This window comes from Hibiscus syriacus, unplaced genomic scaffold (assembly GCF_006381635.1).
Source record: "Hibiscus syriacus cultivar Baekdansim isolate YM2019G1 unplaced genomic scaffold, ASM638163v2 tig00116971_pilon, whole genome shotgun sequence".
Lineage (NCBI taxonomy): Eukaryota > Viridiplantae > Streptophyta > Magnoliopsida > Malvales > Malvaceae > Hibiscus > Hibiscus syriacus.
Window position 1 is genome coordinate 1,555,119 of NW_024063495.1, and position 14,189 is coordinate 1,569,307.

General features: G+C 37.3%; 2 pseudogenes; one reads left to right on the forward strand and one right to left on the reverse strand.

Moving 5' to 3' along the window:
• Window positions 1-155: 155 nt before the first annotated feature.
• On the forward strand, window positions 156-5,817 carry LOC120192104 (annotated as a pseudogene).
• A 960-nt stretch (window positions 5,818-6,777) lies between these two features.
• On the reverse strand, window positions 6,778-12,857 carry LOC120191974 (annotated as a pseudogene).
• Window positions 12,858-14,189: the final 1,332 nt, after the last annotated feature.

Consider the following 14,189-nt stretch of genomic DNA (forward strand, 5'->3'; position numbering starts at 1 on the left):
AATCAGCTATCTCCAGGAACATCAGCTTGACATATATAAGCCCCGCAGTTTTCAGTGGTCACTTCGATGACCATTGTTTCACCGTGGCACAAACCAGTCCCCGATACGCCGAATCCGAATCCGAGTCGTACGAGTACCCTCTTTGCCCCAATTACATGGCCAACACTAAATCTTCGAGAGCCAAAGTGAGGTCACAAAGTGCCCCAGTCGAGGCTGGATTCAATCGAGAGGCAACCGAGCGGAAGGCTAAGAGCATCAATGGAAGGCCGAAATCATGTCCCGAATGCGATGAGGATGAAGCGATCATCGTCACCTGTAGGTGCCGCTGCCGAAAATTGAGAATGTACAGTTCTCACAAGCACCACAACTACTGCAGATCCCATTTTGGGTATGATGTAAGTGTGAAATAACACCAAATTGAATCACCAAAATCTGAGAAATGTACAAGGGTGGAGATGTATTACCATGGGATAAAGCAACATTTAACCCCTGAACTTGGTAAGTTTTCTAAGTTGGTCCTGAACTTTTTGGTCCATATTAGCACTGAACTTGGATGTGTATGACATCAAAACCTAATCAATAAAAACCAAAAATATTAGGGACTAGGTTGGAAACAATGACCAAGTTTAGGATTGAATATTACTTTATCTATTTTACTTTTTGTTTGAATGTGCAAATCATATAAGCAATCTGACCTGCGAAAATCGTAGAGCCCAGTTTCACTGATGTAGCAAGTTGTTTCAATAGAATTTCTTCTTGTTAGTTTTTTCCTTTTTCTATTTTAATTTAAGTTTATTTGAATAATATTAGATACGAATAAAATCTATTATATTAATATTATTAATTATGGTATTTTTTATCTTTTATATTTGAAACATTATACATAGGTGTGTAAATGAATCGAGCTTGAACAAACAAGATGCATGTGTGTTTGTTTCTTTATTTTTAAAGGTATTCATGTTCAATTTGTTCTTGTTCGTTTATTTATTTTTGAAGGTGTTCGCGAACATGATTGGTGTGTTTGTTTTTTTATTTTTAAAGGCATTCATGTTCAATTCGTGGTCGTGTTCATTTTTTTATTTTGAAGGTGTTTATGAACATGTTCATTTAACGTTCACGAACACATTTGTTTAGCATTCACAACATTTGAGTTTATATGTTTGTTAACATATTCATTAAGTGTTCATGAACATATTTATTTGTAAGCTAAAAAATGGTAAAATCACACCACTAGTGTTTAAACTCCTTAACTTCATAGTTTAAACTCTAAAATTCACTATATGTCCAAGTTAATCCATACATTAATTTAAAATGTAAAAGAAAAGAAGTAAACGAGTCATTAAATGATATTGTTCATGAACATAGATGAAGTAGTTGATAAACAAGTTCATAAACAATCTTGTTTGTGAACATAAACAAGCCGAACACACATATTATATATGTTCGTTCATTTATGAATGAACATAAAAGTTTTGTTCATACCCGTTTATTTAACTTAACAAATGACGTAAACGAATGTTATAAGAACAATTACGAACAGTTCAACGAACGCTCTATCAATTTACATCCCTAATTTATATGTTATTAGAACACAAAATATGTTTCAAAACAGAAGGCAAGACTTTGGGCTTAGAAGAAATCAAATTCAACTCGGTATGATCGGAACTCATGTTTTCATCATGATCCTTCAGCTCCCTGCATATATCAAAGGAAAAATTAGTCCTTAAAAATTCATCAGTAAAAGGATCAATTAAATCGACAGAATTTAAACTTTCTCCTTTATCAGGATATCACATTGCCTTATATATGTCAAATTTAGCGACCTCACCGTCGAATTCCATAGTTAAAATTTCGCTTCTCACATCAATTTTTGTATTTGCAGTGCTTAGGAAAGGGCACCCCAAAAGGATATCGGATGATGTGCTCGTGCGATCATTCTCCATGTCGATTATATAAAAATCGGCGGGAAATATCAAGTCGCTTACATCCACCAATACATTCTCTAAAAGTCCTTCTGGATAGATAATTGATTTGTCGGCTAGCTGAAGTGTAACTCTCGTCTCCTTCAAAGGCTTGGTGGAAATTAAATTATAGACGGAGAGAGACATTTTATTGATAGAAGCACCAAGATCGCATATAACTCGATTTTAATCTCACCAATTTTACAAGGTATTGAAAACATACATTGGTCTTTATACTTCGGTGGAAGCGGTGGTTGGAAAACTGCTGAGACGTTCGCACCTAAATCCACTTTCTCGACCCCTGTAAGTTTCCTTTTAGTCGTACAGAGATCCTTCAAAAACCGACAATACCTTGGAACTTTCCGGATAACCTCAAGGAGAGGTATGTTAACTTCCACCTTTCGAAGTACGTCTAATATTTCATTTTCCTCGGCTTTTTTATCCTTTTTGACTAACCTCGATGGAAAAGGTGGTGGCACGTCATAGGGAGATGGCGTCAGATCGTCCATTTATTTTTCATCATTCTCTTTCTGGGATCCTGTGCCAGCAGTCTTCTCTTTTTGGATTGCTTGGTCTGATGGAATAGGTGGCGCCACTACTGTACCACTTCGAAGAGTGATGGCACTGACGTTCTCCCTCGGATTTACTTCAGTTTGAGACGAAAGCTTACCTTGTGATTCCATGCGACTTACGGTTTGAGCCAGTTTGCTCATTTGCTTGTCTAACTCTTGTAAGTTGGCTTCGGTGTGATTCTAAAACTTTTCCTACAAAAGCGCTAACCTCTCGACAATTGATTCTAGTGATGTCTTCTGCGGCTGTTGTTGTGGTAGAGGCGGTCTCGATTGATAGCTTTGATTTGGTCTTGGGTTCTGAGCATAGCTAAAATTCAGATGATCCTTCCATCATGGGTTGTATGTATTACCGTAGGGAATGTACAGAGGAGATGAATAAGGCCAGTTATCAATTGGTACAAAGTTTCGCCTTGGGGAAAATCAATGCTCAAAGGCACTTGTTCAGTAGGTGTCGCAGCTAACTCCTGGATAGTAAGACCGGTAATTGGATTTATATTACCTGAATTCGATTCTTCTTCTGGATTTGTTCGTTGTCTTCTTCTTTCCCAAAGCGTCTGTGCGTGGAGTCTCCTAGATTTGGCTTTAATCTCCGGGTTGTACTCCACTAATGAGCCCGGATGAGTCCTGGTCATAAATCAAAAGCAAACAAAAATTAGTAACTTTGGCGAAGTCCCCGGTAACGGCGCCAATTTGACAACTGTCGTTTCGGTGTCAAAATAAATTCTTTTTTCTCAATCAATAAATAAAAGAAATACGTAGTAAAGAGAAGTAAGGGTCGATTCCACAAGGACTTAGAAAATTATAAATTTCCATCTGATTTATTTATGCCAAGCGTAAAACAGTAAAAATGGGGGAATTTTGGTAAAAAGATATTAAAATAATAAAAGTGATTAAATAAATAAAAGTAATTAAAGTAAAAATAAGAAGATGAAGATTGTGAATAAATTCGGTAAAAGTAGCATCAAGCTTCGCTTTGATTCAATTTCCTTATGATCATCGAATAAGATTTTCTCTTAGATTCACGTCGGTTACTTTGTCTACAAGGGCTATCTCCGTGACTCTATCTTGTATACCGAACACCAAGACATCTTTGATTCCAGCTTCGATAATTGATTCTAAAACGACATCAATTGTCGTAGAACACCCAAGACAATCTTTGATTCCAGCTTCGATAATTGATTCTAACGACATCAATTGTCGTAGATCAATTACCGTTTAAGTTCATAGTGTCCGACTCGGATTGTTGCTTCTATAACCGTCAATTCTGATCTCAATTCCCTCTTGGCGAAACTATCTCGCCAAGTGTGTTCCCAGGAAGTCGAATTGCTTTTTATAAGTCGAATCTTCCTCCCACACATTTAATCGCAACAACCTCTTTACCAAAGTCAATCTTTGATTTTGAAAACTGTTTTGATTTTGAAAAATAAGCGCAGAGATTGAGAGAGATATTCTGAAGATATTAAGGGACCGTTTTAATTCTCCCGTTAAAATTGAATAATCGTGACAGCTCTAGGCTTTTGAAAAGTTTAGCTAAGCATGACAAAAGTCATACTTAGTATTTTAAAAACAAAGCTTGAAAATAAAAGAAAAAAAGGGAAAAACTTGAAAAGTAAAAAGAGAAAACTTTAATAAAACTAGAGAGAAAAGAAAAATGTAATTTGAGTGATGAGTTTAGGCTTAACCCAAGTGGGTATTATAGCCTCTCAAAGCCTAAGAGATAAACAAGAAAATAAATAAAATAATCCTAAAAGATAATTGTTTTAAATTTAAATTCAAACTTAAACTAGTCTCCTAATGCAATTCTGCTCGTCAGTCTTTAAGAAGCCGTGCGGAGGAAGTCTTCTAGAAACTGTGACGTCAGATCGATCATGCCCATGTCTCCAGCCGTGACCAAATAATAAAAAAAATGCAGAATGCGCCAATTCTAGAAAGTAAGTACCTGCACGAAAATAAACATAACACAACCAATTTAACAGTAATAATTCCTCAAAATCGAAGAATTAACGAGCAAAAATTAACGATCTGAACATCATCAATGAACTTAGATCTTCTTGGTGCTTTAGTCAACATATAAATAGTTTGATTTTGAAGTATGCAAGTGGTTGAATTTTGAACTTGGCTTTTCTTGACAGATTGCTTCAGAAGGTCTCAAACACCGTGTGTTCGAGATTTCACTGGCCGATCTTCAAGGTGGTGATGAGGATCATGCTTACAGAAAGATCCGTTTGAGAGCTGAAGATGTTCAAGGAAAAAATGTTTTGACCAACTTTTGGGTATGTAAATATAAATACCCTTATTCACTACATTATCTTAGGCTCGCAGCTGTTTTAGCAATAGAAATTAAAAGTTTTGGTTTCGTATCCTTTTCAAATTTTCAGGGAATGAATTTTACCACTGACAAATTGAGGTCTCTGGTACGTAAATGGCAAACCCTGATTGAAGCTCATGTGGATGTGAAGACAACTGACAACTACACTCTGAGAATGTTCTGCATTGGATTCACTAAGAGACGCCCGAACCAGGTTAAGAGGACTTGTTACGCGCAGTCCAGCCAGATTAGACAGGTAATCTACCTCGATTACTGCTAAGCATTAGTACTTGTTACTGAATGTTCCCGACTTGCATACCAAAACGTAAAAGATCCTTCATGCAAACTTGTCAATCCAATGATGACTGAGTGAAGTTACTTTGTTTTGCAGATTCGCCGAAAGATGAGGAGATCATGACTGCCCGGCAACATCTTGTGATCTGAAGGATTAGTTCAGAAATTCATTCCCGAGATGATAGGAAAAGAAATCGAGAAGGCAACATCTAGCATCTATCCTTTGCAGAATGTGTTCATTCGTAAAGTCAAAATTTTGAAGGCTCCCAGTTCGATATCGGGAAGTTGATGGAGGCATGTTTCTGAACACCCATTCTCGCTTACTTTTTGATAAAAATTCCTACAGACGCCATCATAGGCGATTTACTGAAATAAGATATCAAATATAGTCCATGTTGTGCCATGGTAATTTATATATTTGTTGCTTTTTCTTCATTTAGGTTCACGGCGACTACTCGGAGGATATTGGTGTGAATTGGAGAGGCCTGCTGAAGAGACGATGGCCGAGGCTCCTGCAGAGCCTGTTGGAGCTTGAACGAAGAAGTCCTTGATTTGTCTTGTGATTTTGTTGATCATTTTGCTTTTGTTGAACTTTTCTAGAGTAGAGATTTCTCCATGGTTTTGATGTCAAGGATGTGATTTTGCTACTTGATTTTGAGAGACAATATTTTACTCTTTGGTACTTTATAAGCTGATATGAATCTGCAATCTATTATATTAATTATTGACATATTAGAATTTATGTTTAGATAATATATAATTATAAAGAGAACTCTTATTTGAAAAATTATAGATCAAATGAGTTTTATTTGAAAATTTATGGAGTTTCTAGGATTTATTTGATTACACGATTCTTCAAAAAAGAAAAAATATCATTTGATATATGATTAAATTAAATAAACTATTTGATTTTTAAAAGTAACTTGAAGTCTCAAGTCTGATAGTTTAATCATTAAACTTCACATAACGATTATTGTAAAAAATATAAAATATTAATATAGATTACTATAAAAAACAGTTACTGTATAAAAAATATAGAGCAGTGTTATCTATATGTAAATAATATATAAAAACAAATATTGTATTATATAATATTTTATTAATAAGTATAATATTTTTTATTTATAAGTGAAGAGTATGATATAAAATTTATAATATAATTTATTTTATTATATTATGAAATTAAATTATTAAAATTATTTGATTTTATATATAATTTTTAATACTATATCTAATTATGTTGATATTATCACATCTAATTAATTTTATGTTTTCGAATCAATACCATACCAAAATATATCTCATGAGCTGTTTGTTGCCGTAGTTGAGGACTCATTTGTATAAGAATTTACAGGAAAACGAACTTATAAAATTTTAAGAGAATAAATTTATAATATCTTTTTTAATGATTAAGATATTATTGTTATCCAAGTCTTATGTTTAAGCATACCATCTATAGGAATGCATGAATTTTCATTGTCAATTATGTCTTTGAACAATACATCCCAGACTAATAATTAAAAAGTTTTAAAATTTAAATACAAGAGAAATATTTAAATTATATGAAAACTTAAAATCTCTAGGAGAGATGACCGTCCCCACCCACTTCCAGGTTCATCCACCATGACCGCCTCAATGTGTGAAGATTAAAATGGAAGTGAAAATATTATAAAGTTGTACTAGTTTGACATGGTTTAGTCGAAAGATAAAGTGCTGGGACAGCTTATTAACTGATTACATCAGAGGCCTAATTCTTACAATGTTCTAAAAGCTAAGATAATAAAAAAATACCCTAATTCCATGGGAACAACGGCTTCCTCTTGTGTGTGCATGCTGGCCTCAGTCCACACTACCAGAAGGCCTTGCACACACAAAAACAAGCCTTCTTCCGCCTTCCGCTCCGTCTTCCACCGCTGTAGATGAAGTCCCTCAAGAGGACCCCCGTTCGGTTTTTCCCTTTGCTCTTCCTTTCGTCTTCCAGTTTCAGCATGACATACTCAATGCTCTGCACCTCGAACTGCAACCTCTTTATCTTTTCAGACCCATTTTGTGCCTGCTCTCGCACTTTCTTCAAGTCGCCATTTCCGGGCTCTTCCAACTCAGTCGAGTTGTCCCATCGAAAGATGAAGAATAACCCTCTTTAACATCCTTTACCAGTTCCCATTGGCATCACAACTCTGTGATTGCTCCTCCACCTCTTGCAATTGCTCTTTAACTTGTCCGTACTCTAACTCGAAATCCTTCTTCCTCTTCTTGATCTCCATTCTCTTTTCAGCTGTGATCTCCATTCTCTTTTTCAGCTGTTTCACATTAGTTTGGAGGGTTGTCAATTTATGAGCATCGGAAGCGAGTCGGTCTAAGAACCTCTTGCTTTTAGCTCTTTTCTTAGGCTCTCTGATGCTGGTGGAAATCTCCAGCTTATCGATGCTCAGCTCCTTCTCCACCAGTGTTCCCAAAGAACAATCGGTTTTTGACTCTACGTCGTTCAACTGATGAGAAGCAATGATCTCCCCAGGTACGATCGCCCGTTCTTGCATGTCATTCATTTTCAAATCAACATCACATTCATGCTCCGCCGACTCCCATAGCTTGAGCATTTGATCATCAGCTGTGCCGGCGGTCTCTATCTTGCTCTTGCTCCTGTATAATGAAGAATTGGAGACTTGATCAAGGGGAATATCTTTCAACAGTATCCCATTTCTCGTTTCGGGAATTTTTTTTCTTTGACTTGAGATTCCGAGCAAGCTCATCACCCATGCCTTCCTTCGTTCTTGATATGGAAGCTCAATGTCGTAGATGGAGCTTCCATTTCATGGCTGTTATTTTTTTTGCTTCATAAGTCTGTTCATCTCTTCCACCTGCCTTTTCAACTGCTTTAAGCCTAGTGCATCTCCTGCAGGTCTGAAATCCCAGCCGTCGGAAAAGCACTTTGTCCTTCTTCGAGTTCCTCAGAGCTCATTCCATGAAGTGCAGCAGCCACTTCTACACCCTGGTAGATAAGCATGTACAAATGCAATTAGAAAGGTGGTATAAGCATGTACAATGCAAATATCGAACTCGGATTTGAGATATTAAGTTGTCTCAATCATATATACTCCCTAAATATAGAAAGTAAAATACCTTATCTTCGTCATCACTTGGAACAGAAAGCTTTGGCTGAATAAGGGCATTATGCTCAAGGGATGTTATACCGTCTCTCAATGAAGCTATAACGGGACCATATGCTGAAATCTGGACCTTCAACCCTCCGATTTCACTTTCCAAGAACTCGACCCTTTTCTTCATCTGTCCTATCTGTGCACTCTTAACAGCATTTTCTTCTTCAAGAGTCCCACAAACTTCGGTAAGCTCGTGTACTTTGTTTTCGAGTAGAACATCACAGATGGCAGAAGCTTGGAAATCGAAGTAAAATGATGCAGCCTCAGCCTCCCACAGCTCAAACTCATTGTTTCTCTCTTGCAGCTCTAGACTTAGGTTTTCTCCATACATCCTTTGTTCTTCAATTTCATTACGTAATGTAACAACTTCGGAGCCCAAATCATCGTTTTCTTCACTATGGTGTTCAATTTCCATTTTCTGTTCTTCACTATCTTCGGACAGTTCATAAATCCGCTTCTCTAAATTTTCTCGTATCTGTTTAGATTCCTCACATTCCCTCTTCAGTTTCTCAAGGGTCCGGTACAGTTCTTCATTTGATTCATGTGCAACCTGAAGCTTTCCATCTGCTTCCGAAAGTTCAATGGTCTTCCCTCTAAGCAAATCATTATTGATAACAATCTGATGGTTTAATCCTTCGTTTAAATCTTTGACAGCATATAGCTCCTTGTGCAACTTTTCGACTGTTTCTTTCAATTCCGAAATTTCAGCTTCTTTCTTCTCCAACTTCTCCTCCAATTTTGCAATTTCAACTGCTTTCTCAGCACCAAAGGTCTCTAAAACGAGAGAGAGACTATTAAGGGCTACTGCTTCTTGTAGGGCGATACTGTTCTCGTCTTCAAGAATAAGCATATCCTCTTTGAGGTCCGAAAATTTCTCGAGCAAAAACCTGTTTTCTTCAAGCTGCTTGGAATTCTCCTCTTCCAATAATAAGCAAGTTCCGTGCATGCTCTCCAATTCTCCGCGTTGACTCTCGAGTTCGGCATTTAATATTTCTTTCTCCATCGTTCCATCACGCACTTCCAACATCAACTGCTGGTTCATCTCTAGAAGCTCCTTCTTGTCTTTCTGCAGCATTGCATTCTGCTTCTCTGCAATGTCGAACTTGTACTCAAGAGCTCGGTTCTCCAACACAAGTTCACTGCCCTCAAATTTAGGTTGTCTGATTAAAGTTAACAGAACCGAGTTCTCAACTACAAGCTGTTGCTTCTCCTCCTGGTTTCTCAATAGTGAAATCTTTAGGTCTTCAACGTTACCCAGAAGGCATGAAAAGGGAACTTGATCAGATTCAGTCATATCATGTTGTCCGTTAACAGGATCAAACTGAAGAGCCCTGAAAACTAGATAAATCCCGGATCTTAATTTTTCAATTTCATCCAATAGGAATTCACCTTCTATCTGCTGCTCCAGATTTTCACTCTCCAACTCCCTGATTAGTTTGTCCGGCAATATGGATGCCTCCACGTGTTTCTGACATTCAGTCAACAGAGACAAGTTTTTTCCCTCAAGATCTTTTACAATTTTTTGGAAGATGAAGATCTCTGAGCCTCGACAGCTTTACCAATTTCTTCTTCAAACTCTTTCTTCGGAACCTACTTCTTCTTGCAGTAGATGGCATGGTTTTCTCGATCTGTTAGCCGAGATTTACTCAACTGAACATAACTGGCACGCTCTTTTTGTTCCACACCGAGGGAATCCTGTAGTTGCTCCACCTGAGAGAGTGTCGATACTTTCTCCTTCTCCAGGTCAGAATATTTTTCCTCCAGTTTATCAAATCGGAATTCCAGGATGCATAGCCTCTTTTCTACAGTCTCTAGCTTCAAGATCAGGCTATCTCTTTCACCTGCAAGATTGGATTTTTCGTTTTTGAGATACTGGCAGAATTCTTCTAAAGTCTTTGACTTCGATCTCAAGCCTTCAAGCTCGATATTAGCACAAGAAAGGGAACTTTCCAGCATTGCGTTTTTCTCCAAGAGCTTCTGCACTGTCATTTTCTGTAACTGAGAAAGAAGGGTGGATTTCTCAGTGTCAAGGGAAGATTTTTCTCCCCGAAGAAATTCATGGGACTTCTGTAATTTCTCGACAAGCTCCCTTGACCCTTCCAATTTTCCATTCAATTCCAACAGTGAACTTCTCAAAACAACATTCTTCTCCACAAGGTCATCCATGCTTCTCAGTTTCTCATTAAGAACCTCGGTCTCACCTCTTTGCTTACTGCATTCCTCTTTTAGCTTTGAGTTATCGTGTCGCAATTCCTTCAACGATGATTCTAGACATTCCGGATTTAAACCTACAGACATTAGCTTCTGAATTAATGCCTGGTATGCACTATTCAACACCTCAATTTCATCCTTCAATTTTTCAACCTCTTGCTGGAGAATATTACTTCGTTCTATTTGTACTGCAACCTCACTTTCAAGTTTTTCTTTCAGTTCCTTCAAGCCGAAAATTTCATCTTCCAAATTCTTTATTGAAATGGCGGAAGAACTGTTTAATTCATTTAGGCTTCGATTTTCACCCTGCACTGTCTGAATTTCTTCCTCCAATTTTTGGTTGCTTACTTCCAACTCCTTCAATTTGAAGCTTATTTAGAAGCTCTGATGTCAAAACTCTCTGCTCCTGAGATTGCGAATTCAACTTTTGTAATGTTTCCATTGTAGCTTCGACTTGCACAAACCGTAAATGCTCTTCCTTCAGTGATGTCTGCAGTTTCTCCAACTCATGTTGCTTCTCCAAAAGTTCTCGATCCTTGGTTGCTATTTCCTGCACCAGACTATCGGCCTCTGCTAGTAGAGATTGATTCGACTTCTCCAGCAGCACACGCTGTTCTTCCACACCCCTCAATTTTTCAGCATTGACTAGAATCTCGCTGTTTAGTCTTTTTGACTCCTCTTGGGCACAAGAAAGTTCACCTTCCAACCTGGCAATTGTTTCCAAGCACTGCTCATACCAGCGAGCCACAGTATCTTTCTCTTCTTTCAGCTTAGCAAGAGCATCTTTTAGTGCTTCCACTTCACTTTCAGCTCTTTCAATTTGCATGTCGAGCATTTTTGTGTTTTCTTCAGCATGTGAGATTATTTTCTAATGAAGATAGCTGAAGACTGCTTGTATCGAAGAAGACCAGCCTTTTCAGCCTCTAATCTAGAAAGATCCATCTTAAGATTCCGAGCTTCAATTTCTGCTTTGAAGCCCTCTCGTCAAGCCCTTTTGCTTCCTCTTGGGATTGGGAAATAGTATTCTTCATGCTGGATATTCTTTCCAAGCACCGATTGTACTGATGAAGACTGGCATCTCTCTCAGCTTCCAATTTATTAACGCTTCCTTCAATACTTTGATTCAATTTTCAGCTTTGCTGGCTCGTTCGTCAAGGTTCCCGGCGAACTTTTGCGCTTCACGAAGTTCACTCTCCAGGCTAGATGACTTCTTTAAACTCTTCTGGTACAGCAGAGCGACATTCCTTTTCAGCATGAATCTCGGCGAGAGATTTCTTCAAGAATTACTTCGGTTTTCAGCTTTACCTGCACGTTCAGACTCAGAAATAACTTGATTCTTCAGATTTTGATTCTCAATTGATAACTTTGAAAACCCACTGTGCTCATTTCCTCGGCTCCACCACCATTTGCTCCTTCATTCTTCCTTCGACAATGTTGGCATTTGGAGGCGCTTTCCCGGACTCAAAATATCTCATTCAACTGCTTTACCCCTTATGCTTATTCCGAAATTCTTTGCAAGTCATCTGAATCAAAGAATGCATGAATTTGGTGTGGCGTTTCTGGTGTGTGAGGCTCAGCCTCAGGGCCTGAAGAGCCCAAGGGTAATTCATCAGCCGTACGAAAGGAACCTGGTTGGGGAAGGCTTCAGCCATAGTGTTCTGGGCGTGGCGAAGCCCCGGTTGCATGGTTATACCTCTCTGCTAATGCACGGTAAGCCCTATAAAACTCCTCAACTAATTTCATGAGCTCCGGCCGTTTTTTATAGTACATTTCAGTCTTCTTGCAAAAGAATCCGCATCTTCTTCGATCAGTTTGATCATTGTTTTAACTTTTGAATCCATATCTGTCGAAACAGAATAATGCAAGTTCAAAACATGCATGAAAACAAGCAGAAATTGACAAGCATGAAAACACAGAAACTCAATCATACACAAACAACTCTGAAATCGGAATATCTCCATTTTTATCATACATAATCGTACAGCAGAAATTCAAACCGGAAAAGCTAATAGAGAAAATAGAGATCTAAGTGAACTTCAAACACTTCACTATGTTATGCCGATCCTTTTTCATAAAGCATGAACATATATATATCATCCTAAACCAATGCAGCAATGTATTAGAAAGAAAATTCATACCTGTAAGATTATCCTGAAGCCATTTAGAATTCTTCGGGCTAATATGGCTGTCCCACCACCAAGAATACAAGCGTCTAGACTCCGAGTGTGACAAAGTTGCCATTCCCCCAAAGAACAGTAGAGCAATCAGTTTCGATTTTGCGAAAGCCTGCTCCTTATACCAGTCACAAAGCCAAAGTACTGGATCCAGGCCAGAATAACACAATCTACTGTCGACTACTCTGAAACGACCATTTAGAGATCTTTATTCCGAATCCCTTGCACTTACAACCAAGATAATCAAGTTAAGCTACTCCGAATGCATTCTGCAATTCAAATGAAGGCTACACAGTCAAGATCACTCCAATGGTAAGCAATAGTAATTCTATTCGAGCTTTTCGAAGTTAACAAGCACTAATACACCTAAGAAAAGGATCAGATCAGATCTTCAACTTTATAGACAATCAAATGAACAAATAGAAATGCCAGAAATTCAAAACAAAAGATTCTCAAAAGGCAGCACGTAATATACATCACTTGTACTTGCAGTGAAAGTGAATAAAAAAAAGAATCAATATTAGATAGAAAAAGGAAAGTTCTCCGGACCCAGTGGTCCAAATTTACAAAAGGAATTCATCATAGAAATCTACAAGAAAAAGCACATGATCCTGGTTTTTTTTTTGTTCTTTTTGGAAAGAAAATTCATGAGCTTTATGTAAGAGTCGTTTCAAAAAGGAAGGAGAAAGGAAGCATACGAACAATGGTAGTCACAGAAGGAAACACCAGAGTTGCAAATGGAAGAAAATCTGGTAAATGAACTCAATTACCAAAAGAAAGTCCATTCAGAAAAGGGTATTTTTCCAACAAAAAACATAAACTTTAAGTAAATTGCAATCAACAAATCAGGAAAAAACTGAAGAAAAAGAGAGAACTTTAAGAAAAAAACATGAACTTTAAGCAAAAGGGCAAGTAAAAAAACTTCAAAATAACAAGTCTGATGATCTGATCAAAAGTTCGGATAAAAAAAAATACGAAAATCACACAAAGAAATATGGGAAAAATGGGATTTTGATGATCAGCAGCTGTGATAGTAAATCTTCAGCCGCATCTGTTACAGAGTTACCCCATTGTTGCCTCTTACAAACTCTCTCTAAACTTCAGCTTTTTTCTCTCTCTCTCTCAAATGAGTTTTCTTGCATTATATACTTAGATTTGGCAGAGAAACAAAGAGAGAGAAAGATAGAAAAGTAAAGAGAGAATAGCAAAGTAAACAAGGTAAGTTATTTATTTATTTTCCTTCTCTGTAAATAAGTAATTTGCATTTAAGGAGGAGACCGGAGACATTGCCATTGTTCAACTTAAAGTTAAGAAGCGGTACTTTATTGTCAATTGTTGATGTCTTTCTCCAAGTTTTTCCTAATTGGAAATGAAGATTATGACTTCTCTGCCCCCTTGGTTAAGATCTCAACCATCAATGTTTTTCTTGGGTTTTTATTTTAAGATAAATATAAGTATTCGAATTTATATAAAATAAAATGATACAAACATCTTTAGTTATTATTTAATCA